The 12,507-nt window shown below is 39.1% G+C and overlaps 1 protein-coding gene across 6 annotated transcripts in view; it reads left to right on the top strand.

Annotated features, from left to right (window-relative positions):
* The window catches only part of LOC136880938 (gustatory and odorant receptor 63a), a 118,212-nt gene that overhangs the window by 63,879 nt on the left and 41,826 nt on the right, over positions 1–12,507 (top strand). The gene's annotated exons all lie outside the window — the stretch shown is intronic.

Raw genomic sequence — 12,507 nt, 5'->3', positions numbered from 1 at the left:
GTCTGTTAGTGCTGGGGACTTGGCGGCTTGATCCTTATCCTATCCCATTCCTCCGTTTCTTATTTCCTTGTTTTATTTTCTTATCCCATCTATCTGTTAACTTTGCTTAAAAATGGTGCTTGCTCAAAAGATGTGGTCTGCTAATTTAATTTGTATGTTCATCGGTTAGCTTCAATTTTATTGTCGCTTCTGCGCATGCATGTGTGTTTTAATCCCTTCTGGGATCACTTGTTAGAATTCCTTTTTTTTTTTTTTTCTCTAATCTACCAAAAGGATCACTCCCTGGATTGGAGATTAGTTTATTTCTATTCTGAATCTCTAGAATATTTTGGCATGAGGTTACATTTTTTGATGTCCTATTGTAAACATTGTGTCAATTTGTGAGCTTATCTAGCAAGTGTATGACACTACCAACTTTGTATTCTACTGGCACGAGCCTGAAACTTTATTTTATGTACCTCCCTTCTAGCGTATTGTGTAATATAATGCAAAGAAAATGATTTCAGAATCTATAGGTTCCCTCCCCCTTTTTTCTCTTTCCCCTAATTGAAGTGTTGGAACATATGTCCAAAGATTGTAGTGACTGGTGCTTAGGAATTCGATTATGACGATGTAATCAAATTTTGTATCACCTACATGTTTTAAAATCAAACTTTAATGCTTTTATTACGCCATATGCTGGTTCATACTATTTGTTCTGATGTAAAGATAATATGTCACCCCTTTGAGATTGGTATAATATATTTGTTATTTTCAAACTTGTTTTCCAAAATTCTCTTTCACGAGTTCCTTTCCCCTATTACTTCTGTTTTTACGTGCACCTACCACGGCAATTCTCTTGGGTAGCGGCCCTTTAACTTCTTTATGCACATGTATGGAGCTCTGAATTGCACTGTTTACGGTAATGTTGACACGATGTATTGAACTGTTATATTCTCGTGTTGCATGCTTCTCGGCACTCTGCGCGCTTGTGTACTGCCAGTTCTGAATACTTTGATGTCTTGTTGTCTAGTATCCTGATCAAGGGCACTCTCCTGAAAACAAATCTCAATTACAACGCTATTTCTAGCAAGTTGATAGTAAGCAAAGACACTATCAAGTACAAAGAGCGTTACAACATACAATGCATGTCAAACTTACTGGCCTGTAATTTTCAGCTTTATGTCTATCACCCTTTCCTTTATACACATGGGCTACTATAGCAACTCTCCATTCATCTTGTATAGCTCCTCTGACCAAACAATAATCAAATAAGTACTTCAGATATGGTACTATATCCCAACCCATTGTCTTTAGTATATCCCCAGAAATCTTATCAATTCCAGCCGATTTCTAGTTTTCAACTTTTGTATCTTATTGTAAATGTCATTGTTATCATATGTAAATTTCAATACTTCTTTAGCCTTAGTCTCCTCCTCTATCTGGACATTATCCTTGTAACCAAAAATCTTTACATACTGCTGACTGAATACTTCTGCCTTTTGAAGTTCCTCACATACACACTCCCCTTGTTCATTAATTATTCCTGGAATGTCCTTCTTGGAGCCTGTTTCTGCCTTAAAATACCTATGCATACCCTTCCATTTTTCGCTAAAATTTGTATGACTGCCAATTATACTTGCCATCATGTTATCCTTAGCTGCCTTCTTTGCTAGATTCAGTTTTCTAGTAAGTTCCTGCAATTTCTCCTTACTTCCACAGCCATTTCTAACTCTATTTCTTTCCAGTCGCACCTCCTTCTTAGTCTCTTTATTTCTCTATTATAATAAGGTGGGTCTTTACCATTCCTTACCATCCGTAAAGGTACAAAACTGCTTTCACATTTCTCAACAATTGCTTTAAACCCATTCCAGAGTCTGTTTACATTTTTATTTACCATTTTCCACCAATCATAGTTACTTTCTTTTTTTTTTTTTTTTTTGTAGGGGCTTTACGTCGCACCGACACAGATAGGTCTTATGGTGACGATGGGATAGGAAAGGCCTAGGAGTTGGAAGGAAGCGGCCGTGGCCTTAATTAAGGTACAGCCCCAGCATTTGCCTGGTGTGAAAATGGGAAACCACGGAAAACCATCTTCAGGGCTGCGGATAGTGGGATTCGAACCTACTATCTCCCGGATGCAAGCTCACAGCCGCGCGCCTCTACGCGCACGGCCAACTCGCCCGGTAGTTACTTTTTAGAAACTGCCTCATGCCTGCTTTATCAGCCATATGGTACTGCCTAATAGTCCTACTTTTAAGACCTTCCTTTCTATCACATTTATTTTTAACTACGACAAAAACAATTTCATGATCACTAATACCATCTATTACTTCAGTTTCTCTATAGAGCTCATCTGGTTTTATCAGCACCACATCCAGGATATTTTTTGCTCTGGTTGGTTTCATCACTTTCTGAATCAGCTGTCCTTCCCATATTAACTTATTTGCCATTTGTTGGTCATGCTTCCTGTCGTTCGCATTTCCTTTCCAATTGACATCTGGTAAATTCAGATCTCCCACTTCAATCACATTTCTTTCCTTGTCGTTTCCCACATAGCTGATTATCTTATCAAATAATTCTGAATCCGTATCAGTGCTACCCTTTCCCGGTCTGTACACTCCAAATATAATACACACCTCAAAAACTTTTTGCACCACCTGGAGTTTTCCCGGTTTCTAGGTTGCTGATGACCCAAGGGAATGTACGGGATGCACATACACACTTTATGTCAAGCATGACACGATTGATGAAAAAGAAAAATCAATGACAGGCGCAACACAAACACTATTCTTCAGCAACGTGCGTCCACCTATCAAACATGGGGATCTGATTCTACCTCTCTGTATGGTGTTACTTCACCCCATGCAGTGAAGCATGATCGGACCTGTCGTGTTATACTGTCTGCAAGGCGGTTGAGGCTGTCCTGGTCGATCCTGTCCCATACATCTGCAGCAGTCCTTCGGAGGTCGGCCAGGGTAAGAGGTAGATTTGTTCGTCGTCGTACTGCCTGTTTCAGCATATCCCAGTCATGTTCAATGGTATTCATGTCCGGAGACACCACAGATCAGACCATCCGATGGATGTGGGCCTCCCTGAGGAAGAGGTTCACAATATCGGAGTAGTGCGTGCGCGCGTTGTCATCTTGCAGAATTGATCTGTCGCCGAATGTTATCGGTATGGTTGAACAATGGACTCGAGGATTCTGTTCCGATATTGTGTACCAGTCGTATTGCCCTATACGACGATGAGTGGCATCCGACGTCCGTTCATAAAGCCACCCCAAAACATGACGGATCCGCCTCCCTGATGGAGGACTCATCTGGCGTTACCTCGCCCTCTCCAAACCCTTCCCGACGATTGTCTGGCATCAAACACATTTGGCATTCATCCATAAGGGTGGGTTTCCAGTTGAAATTAGCTGGGAGAGTAACTCTCGATATCCGCTCTCAGGTTGTTGTCCATTTGAGAGTTAATTTTGGCCGGGATAACTATCAAGATTACCCAGCGAGTCCCTCGCCAAGATAGCTTTCACAAGTTCTCGTCACACCCTGTCCACTTGTCCACCTGTAGAGAGTGGAGAGTAGTTGAAATGTAATCACACTAGTACACCACAAGTCTCAGCAGCTGTGATTATTCTATGTAAAAAAATCTAAAGGAAAAAGGTGCTGGGTTAAGCCATGGATTGAAAGGAGAAGTGCTCTAGGTGCCGGTCATATGCTAATTCGGAAATTACAAATGGAAGACTCACAGCAGTTTCTAATCTTTTGTTGATTGACGAGCTCTGAAGTTGAGTTTATTACCGAATCTGTGGGACTGGTAATCTTCAAGAAGGGCACTAAAATGAAAAAAGCTATATCAGTGCGTGATCACGTGGTGGTTACTCTAAGATTTTTGCCACAGGTAAGTTTATTTGAATTATTTGTATTTATATCAAGGTGCATTCTATTCATGCTAATTGTTTACTGTATACAATGCAATTCTTTTCAGGTGATTCTTTTAGCAGTCTTCGGTATATTGTCCGTATCCCTGTATGTACGATAGGAAGAATAGTAAAAGAGGTTGCTTCCGCTATCTACAGTGCCCTCAAAGGTAAATACTTACAGGTAAAGAAATCACTTATGAAATAATATCCTTATGTAATCTTATTTATTCGTGAATGTAATTACAATAGTTCTAGTAAAAACAACTGATAATTCAAGGTAAAGAAACCGAAAAGTACAATTTTAGGCATACTGTACATAAGTTTTTACTTCGTAGAGGATGGAAAGAAATATGGTGTACATAATTTTGCATTACAGATCTGCCAAATTAAAAGTATTAATATAATCTCTTGCTGAATTCGACTCAGAAGTCAGTGGTAATGCAGGAGGAGATGAGATATCCTGGTGAAGTGCTGTTGCTGGCACTCACTGAAGAGAATGAACACGTTGCTTCTTCATCCTCATCTGCCGCACGAACTATGGCTTTTCTTATTTCATTTTTCAACTTCCTTCTAACATACTCATTTCAAAGAGTGCGTAGTTCTAAAGCAACTTATTCCCCAAATCTGTCGTATTCGTCTGGTGCTCCTTTTGCCCGTATGTCTAATGCAGTTTTTATTGCAATGTCATCTTCCTTCTCACATTTCCTTTTAGACGACTTCCAAGTTGTTTTCCTTTTTGCTACATTTCGAGTAGTCTCCTCGTATTCGAAAAGCTTTTCCGAAGTTTCAAAAATTTCTCCATCCTTTGGTATGTCTCTGTTGGAATTTGAAGAACTCTCCACCTAAAATTAAATGCCAAATTACCAAATTAAAAACAAATCTAATCATAAAACAATAAAATCAACTGTTGTTGTTTGAGTCATCAGTCCATAGACTGGTTTGATGCAGCTCTCCCATCCACCCTATCCTGTGCTAATCTTTTCATTTCTAGTAACTATTGCATCCTACATCTGCTCTAATCTGCCTGTCATATTCATACCTTGGTCTACCCCTACCGTTCTTACCACCTACACTTCCTTCACAAACCAACTGAACAAGTCCTAGGTGTCTTAAGATGTGTCCTATCATTCTATCTCTTCTTCTCGTCAAATTCAGCCAAATCGATCTCCTCTCACCAATTCGATTCAGTATCTCTTCATTCGTGATTCGATCTATCCATCTCACCTTCAGCATTCTTCTGTAACACCACATTTCAGAAGCTTCTATTCTCTTTCTTTCTGAGCTATTTATCGTCCATGTTTCACTTCCATACAATGCCACGCTCCACACGAAAGTCTTCAAAAACATCTTTTTAATTCCGATATCAATGTTTGAAGTAAGCAAATTTCTTTTCTTAAGAAAGCTCTTCCTTGCTTGTGCTAGTCTGCATTTTATGTCCTCCTTACTTCTGCCATCGTTAGTTATTTTACTACCCAAGTAACAATATTCATCTACTTCCTTTAAGACTTCGTTTCCTAATCTAATATTTCCTACATAACCTGCCTTCGTTCGACTGCACTTCATTACTTTTGTTTTGGACTTATTTATTTTCATCTTGTACTCCTTACCCAAGACTTCATCCATACCATTCAGCAACTTCTCGAGATCTTCTGCAGTCTCAGATAAAATAACAATATCATCGGCAAACCTCAAGGTTTTGATTTCCTCTCCTTGGACCGTGATTCCCTTTCCAAATTTCTCTTTGATTTCCTTTATTGCCTGTTCTGTGTAAACATTGAAAAGGAGAGGGGACAAACTGCAGCCTTGCCTCACTCCTTTCTGGATTGCTGCTTCTTTTTCAAAGCCCTCGATTTTTATCACTGCAGACTGATTTTTATACAGATTGTAGATAATTCTTCGTTCTCGGTATCTGATCCCTATCATCTTCAGAATCATAAATAGCTTGGTCCAATCAACATTATCGAATGCCTTTTCTAGATCTACAAATGCCATGTACGTGGGCTTGTCCTTCTTGATTCGATCCTCTAAGATCAGACGTAAAGTCAGGATTGCTTCACGTGTTCCTACATTTCTTCTGAAGCCAAATTGATCTTCTCCCAACTCAGCTTCAACTTGTTTTTCCATTCTTCTGTAAATAATACGTGTTAAAATTTTGCAGACATGAGATACTAAACTAATGGTGCGGTAGTTTTCACACCTGTCAGCACCGGCTTTCTTGGGAATAGGTATAACAACATTCTTCCGAAAATCGGATGGGACTTCTCCTGTCTCATGCGTCTTGCACACTAAATGAAATAACCTTGCCATGCTGGTTTCTCCTAAGGCAGTCAGTAATTCAGAGGGAATATCATCAATTCCAGGTGCCTTGTTCCTATTTAGGTCACTCACAGCTCTGTCAAACTCTGACCTCAAAATTGGGTCTCCCATTTCATCAGCATCAACAGCCTCTTCATGTTCCAGAACCAAATTATCTACATCTTTACCTTGATACAACTGTTGGATATGCTCCTGCCATCTTTCTGCTTTGTCTTCTTTCCCTAGAAGTGGCTTTCCATCTGAGCTCTTAATATTCATACACCTAGATTTCCTTTCTCCAAAGGTTTCCTTGATTTTCCTGTATGCAGCATCTACCTTTCCCAGGACCATACAGCCTTCGACATCCTTGCACTTCTCCTTCAGCCATTCTTCCTTAGCTACCTTGCACTTTCTATCCACTTGATTCTTTAATCGCCTGTATTCTTTTCTGCCCTCTTCATTTCTAGCATTCTTGTATTTTCGTCATTCATCAATCAGGTCTAGTATCTCCTGAGTCATCCACTGATTCTTAGTTGATCTTTTCTTCCTTCCTAACATTTCTTCAGCAGCCCTACTGACTTCATTTTTCATGACTCTCCACTCTTCCTCTATTGTGTTTCCTTCAGCCTTTTCATTTAGTCCTTGTGCAACATGTTCCTTGAAACAATCCCTCACACTCTTTTCTATCAACTATTATTGTTTATTATTATTATTGTTATTATTATTTACTTTTATCATAATATTATAACAGTAATGTATTAATACATTTTCCTAGTAGTAGTAGTAATAATAATAATAATAATAATAATAATAATAATAATAATAATAATAATAATAATAATAATAATAATAATAATCGTATGGCCTCAGCTAGCGTGCGCAGACATTTCAAGTTGACGCCATCTGGCTGTCTGCTCGTCAATTTCGACGTTCCGTTTTACTCTAGGCCCACTAGATGGCAGACCGAGTAAAAGGAAACTCTCTTGAGCGCCTACGGCTGAGATTTAATTAATTTTGCCGTACGACATGGAGTGTCAAATGGACTTTTTTCCGCCCTTCAAAAATCCGACTACCTCTGCCGGGTTTGAACCCGCTATCTTGGGATCCGGAGGCCGACAGTCTACCACTGATCCACAGAGGCAGCTTATCTTCCTAGTTATTCATTGATTGACTAAGCAGATTATTATTCTATCTTCCTAGTTATTCATTGACTGAGCAGATTATTATTCTATCTTTAGAGTTTCCACAAAACACGAATGGGTGGCTTAAATTTGCAGAAGATTTTGAAAGACGATGGAATTTCCCTCATTGCCTGGGTGTTTTGGACGGGAAGCATGTAGTTATACAAGCTCCTAATAACAGTGGGAGCCTGTTTTACAACTACAAAGAACGCACAGTATTGTTTTGTTGGCAATCGCAGATGCCAATTATAAATTTATTTACATAGACAGCGGTTGTAATGGCCGAATTTCTGATGGAAGTGTACTTTCTAACAGCAGTTTTTTCGATAAATTGGAACAAAAGGCACTACATTTACCCTGTTCTGAACCACTTCCAGGAAGAAATATGTCAGTGCCATACTGTCTTTTTGGTGATGATGCATTTGCAATGAAAACATATCTTTTGAAACCTTATCCCTTTCGTGATCAACCAGTACCCAACCGAATTTTTAATTATCACCTGTCAAGGGCCCGTAGAACTGTGGAAAACAGTTTCGGAGTTTTAGCAAACAGATTTCGAGTACTAAGAAATCCTATGCTCTTGGATCTGAATACTGTTTAAGACGTTGTGTCGTCAATATGTGCCCTTCATAATCTCCTACTGAAAGTAAATGAGTCAGCCTATTTAGGAAATGGAATGATTGATTCAGAAGATGCGGTAAATTGAGATGTGATATCTGGAGTTTGGCGTGATGAAGATAACCCTGGAAATACACTTTTTCCGCTAGAATGGGGTAAAAGAAATAACTATACAACTTCAAAAAAGGATGTGAGAGATGAATTTAAAAACTATTTTATGACTACTGAGGGTGAAGTGGACTGGCAGTATAGACACATCGCAACCCACAACAGAGAATAAGAAACTAGTGTTGAAGAGGGAACTTCTTAGAATATGAACTTACCAAATTTGATTGTGTTGAACAGGGAATAAGTCCCGGAGTGACGAACTTCAGAGCATTGAAATAAGACCAACTACTTTGGTTGTCATCTGTCCCTCTACCGCTCTTTCTGTTTTTCATTTTTTTCAGTACTTGAGATACCTTAGTGGTGGTGGTGATTATTGTTTTAAGAGGCAGTACAACTAGGCAACCATCCTCTATATAACACTAATCAGAGATGGTTATGAATTTCATGTTTTTGGTCCGTATTGAACTGAGAATAATATATAAGTAATAATAATAATAACGTAAACGTTTCCACCTTTTCAATACTACAATATATTCACAAAATTACAAATTATACGGTACTAGTTTCGACCCATCTAGGGGTCATCATCAGCCGTATTGGAGCAAAGATCATTTGTGGCGAAATCCTAAGACAATGTTATTTTAAAGAATAACAAGTGAAATGAGATGTTATGGTAATAGTTAATAATACAAGGAATATACATACTAAGGTTTTTAACAAAGAATAAAGTATAAATGGGGTGTTGTAAAAATTATAATCATGGAAATCAGTAAGTTCTTGTATTGAAATGAAATATGGCTTAGGAAGAGGGCTTAAGGTGGGGCTGAAGGGTGCGGGAGAAAGTGTAATTGTCTTGGAAAAGTACCTTTGATTAAATTTAGGATTGAGTTTAGGTTGGTTGCATTATTGTTTCTGAGGAAAGTGATAAATAGATCGAAGAGTATGTTGGGTTTCTCTGAGATTTCATTGAGATTGTGACTGGCATTAAAGTATTGGTCTAGGTGTATGTAGTAATTTTCCATTATGTTCAGTAAAGGGCCCTTGTTTGCTAATACGAGGATGTCCATGTCTTGTTCAATATTGGTGAAATTATGGTTATAATCTTGCATGTGTTGGCCGATGGCTGAAAACTTGTTGTATTTTATTGCGTTAGTGTGCTCATGGTATCTGATAATGAAGTTTCTCCCGGTTTGCCCGATGTAGGTATTTTTACAGGTGGTACATTTGATCCTATAAACTCCTGATTTTAAAAAACTGCTGGTCTTGTTGATGTGTGAAGTATTGTATAAAACATTCATGTTCTTATTGAACAGTTTTTTAAAATCAGGAGTTTATAGGATCAAATGTACCACCTGTAAAAAAACCTACATCGGGCAAACCGGGAGAAACTTCATTATCAGATACCACGAGCACACTAACGCAATAAAATACAACAAGTTTTCAGCCATCGGCCAACACATGCAAGATTATAACCATAATTTCACCAATATTGAACAAGACATGGACATCCTCGTATTAGCAAACAAGGGCCCTTTACTGAACATAATGGAAAATTACTACATACACCTAGACCAATACTTTAATGCCAGTCACAATCTCAATGAAATCTCAGAGAAACCCAACATACTCTTCGATCTATTTATCACTTTCCTCAGAAACAATAATGCAACCAACCTAAACTCAATCCTAAATTTAATCAAAGGTACTTTTCCAAGACAATTACACTTTCTCCCGCACCCTTCAGCCCCACCTTAAGCCCTCTTCCTAAGCCATATTTCATTTCAATACAAGAACTTACTGATTTCCATGATTATAATTTTTACAACACCCCATTTATACTTTATTCTTTGTTAAAAACCTTAGTATGTATATTCCTTGTATTATTAACTATTACCATAACATCTCATTTCACTTGTTATTCTTTAAAATAACATTGTCTTAGGATTTCGCCACAAATGATCTTTGCTCCAATACGGCTGATGATGACCCCTAGATGGGTCGAAACTAGTACCGTATAATTTGTAATTTTGTGAATATATTGTAGTATTGAAAAGGTGGAAACGTTTACGTTATTATTATTATTACTTATATACTAATCAGAGAGGAAAAATGGAAGGGGTCTGACACTTTGAAAAATGAAGGTATCGGCCAAAGGAAGACAAGGGCCACAAAGGGCGTGAAAATGAAAGACTCCCTAGCCCTCGCAAACCTAATAGCGTCGGGGTCGGAAAAGAACAAGAGTTGACCAAGGGAGGTCGGATAGGATAGATGAAAGTGAGAAGCATAGGATAGATGAAAGTGAGAAGCCTGGCACAAGTAAGTGGAAGCAATGCCAGGACTCAGCTAAGGGCCCTGTGGTCGCCAACCCACGCTCCAAAGTTCAGAGCCCCTGGGGCCCCTTTTAGTCGCCTGTTACGACAGGCAGGGGATACCGTGGGTGTTATTCTACCGCCCCCACCCACAGGGGGGTGAGGTACCTTAACAATAGAGAGCATCACATTATTACTAATTTAAATATTGTATATATATTATATACTGTACTTGTTATTATAATAATGACCAGGCTATAATCATTATAATATATTTATTTTCATGAAAATTGATGTGATTATAATAAAATATAAACTAACAATTTACTCTTAATTCAACTTTATTAAACAGTCTTACCTGATTCCTTAAGTTGTGAAGTTTCCTTTCAACTTCAGCTCCGGAATACGAAAACTTCACTCCTATTTCCTCTAAAGTTTTATGTTTTCTTTTTCACTCTGTCATGGTAATCGGTACATTTCACATTCCACAAAATTTCTTGACTTTCATACCTTTCAATTAAGAGGGTTTTTTTTCCTCCGGTGACCAATTTTTAGCCATCTTGCAACTGAAAATGTAACCAAGCTCTCGATAGCTTCGCCACAATTCAAACACAGTTCGTATTTGGAGAGGGCCGGGGAGCACGTATCGACTAGCAAGCACGTTGAGACAAGTTAGCTCTCGGAGAGTTGCGAGGGAATTTCCGATAGTTGCTCTCGGCACTGTGTCCATTGGTGAGTAACTGCTGTCGAGAGTTTCTCGCCAGTATTTACTCCCAAGTGTATGGGCACCTTAAAGAGGACCCGCCACCATTCTTCCAGAGTCCAGTCCAAATGCTTCCTTGTCCATCTGTACCTGGCAACACGGTGTTGTGGTGTACGTGCAGGTACTCACCTAGGAACTCTTGAGTGTAGGTGGTCCCTATGGAGATGATTTCTTATTGTCTGTGTAGACACAATTGCCAGCCGTAAGACATTGCGCAATTTCTGTTGCGGTGTCTGACGGGTTCCTGTGAGGCAGGATTTGCACGTAACGGTTGTAAGCTGCTGTTGTTGACTGCGGACGACCACTTCAAGGAAGATCTTCAACATTTTGTGTCACACGATAGCGACTGTATGTCCTGACAACCAGGTCAGCAATTGCCCTCACAGAGAGGCTTTGCTAATGCAATATCACTATGCACGTACAGTCAAAAGTGGTTATGACTCGTCGAGGCTTGTTTGCATACTGCTCAGCGCTGTTGTTATGTTGTGTCCACAGGTGACAGTCTTCTGAACTGTCCTGAGACTGCGTCTATTACCTCAACGTCCACTAACAAGTAGAGTTACACGTCATTCGGATGCCTATTTGCCATGGAACAACTCTTGGAGCGAACATGGTTCACCAAAAAAAAAAAAAACAGGTGGTGCCAAACTGCTTATGAAGTGTGTAGAAATGAATGATTCTGTGGATGTGAAATTGCAAATAATCTGTTTTGTTTTCCATGCTTATTGTTTGGGACGAAAACACTCAGAAGATAAAATAAGCACGTCACATAAATGTTGTCACAGACAGGTTTTTCATTAGTTATTTTTAAAAATTGTATAACAAGAACTTATCTTCTATTTATTGTCTAAGACTCAAAAAGGCTTCCGTTTTTGTAAATATTTTGCTACCTTGTTAAATTTCTTTATGATGAGTCTGAATAAATGACAGATGAATTTGTACGTATGTTGTATGTTGCTTATTCAGCCCGAAAGCTGGTTGGATCCTCATCAGGTCCACCATTAGCTGTCATAGATGGCCTAGGTGTCACTGAAGAGGCGTACTAGGGAACTGATGAGTAAGGTAGTTTCCCGTTGTTTTCCTCACTGAACTAGAAGTTGCTATTGCATATCAGTCTGCCAAACCCACTGAAATGCGTGCACCAACCGACCCGATGAGCGACATTTTCACATCTTTCATAGCAGGGACTGGCTGCATAAGGAAAGGCATTAGTAACATCGCTCATAACTCAGCCACTTTCATATTGTCAAAGCCAAGGGTGAAAAGGGGAAGTATCCGGAGCGAAATTCATGTCCGTCATTCCGGATGGAGCAACTGATATCGCGGCAG

Source organism: Anabrus simplex, chromosome 9, assembly GCF_040414725.1.
Source record: "Anabrus simplex isolate iqAnaSimp1 chromosome 9, ASM4041472v1, whole genome shotgun sequence".
Lineage (NCBI taxonomy): Eukaryota > Metazoa > Arthropoda > Insecta > Orthoptera > Tettigoniidae > Anabrus > Anabrus simplex.
The sequence above is the reverse complement of the archived record's forward strand: the minus strand, read 5'-3'. Positions and strand labels throughout refer to the sequence as shown.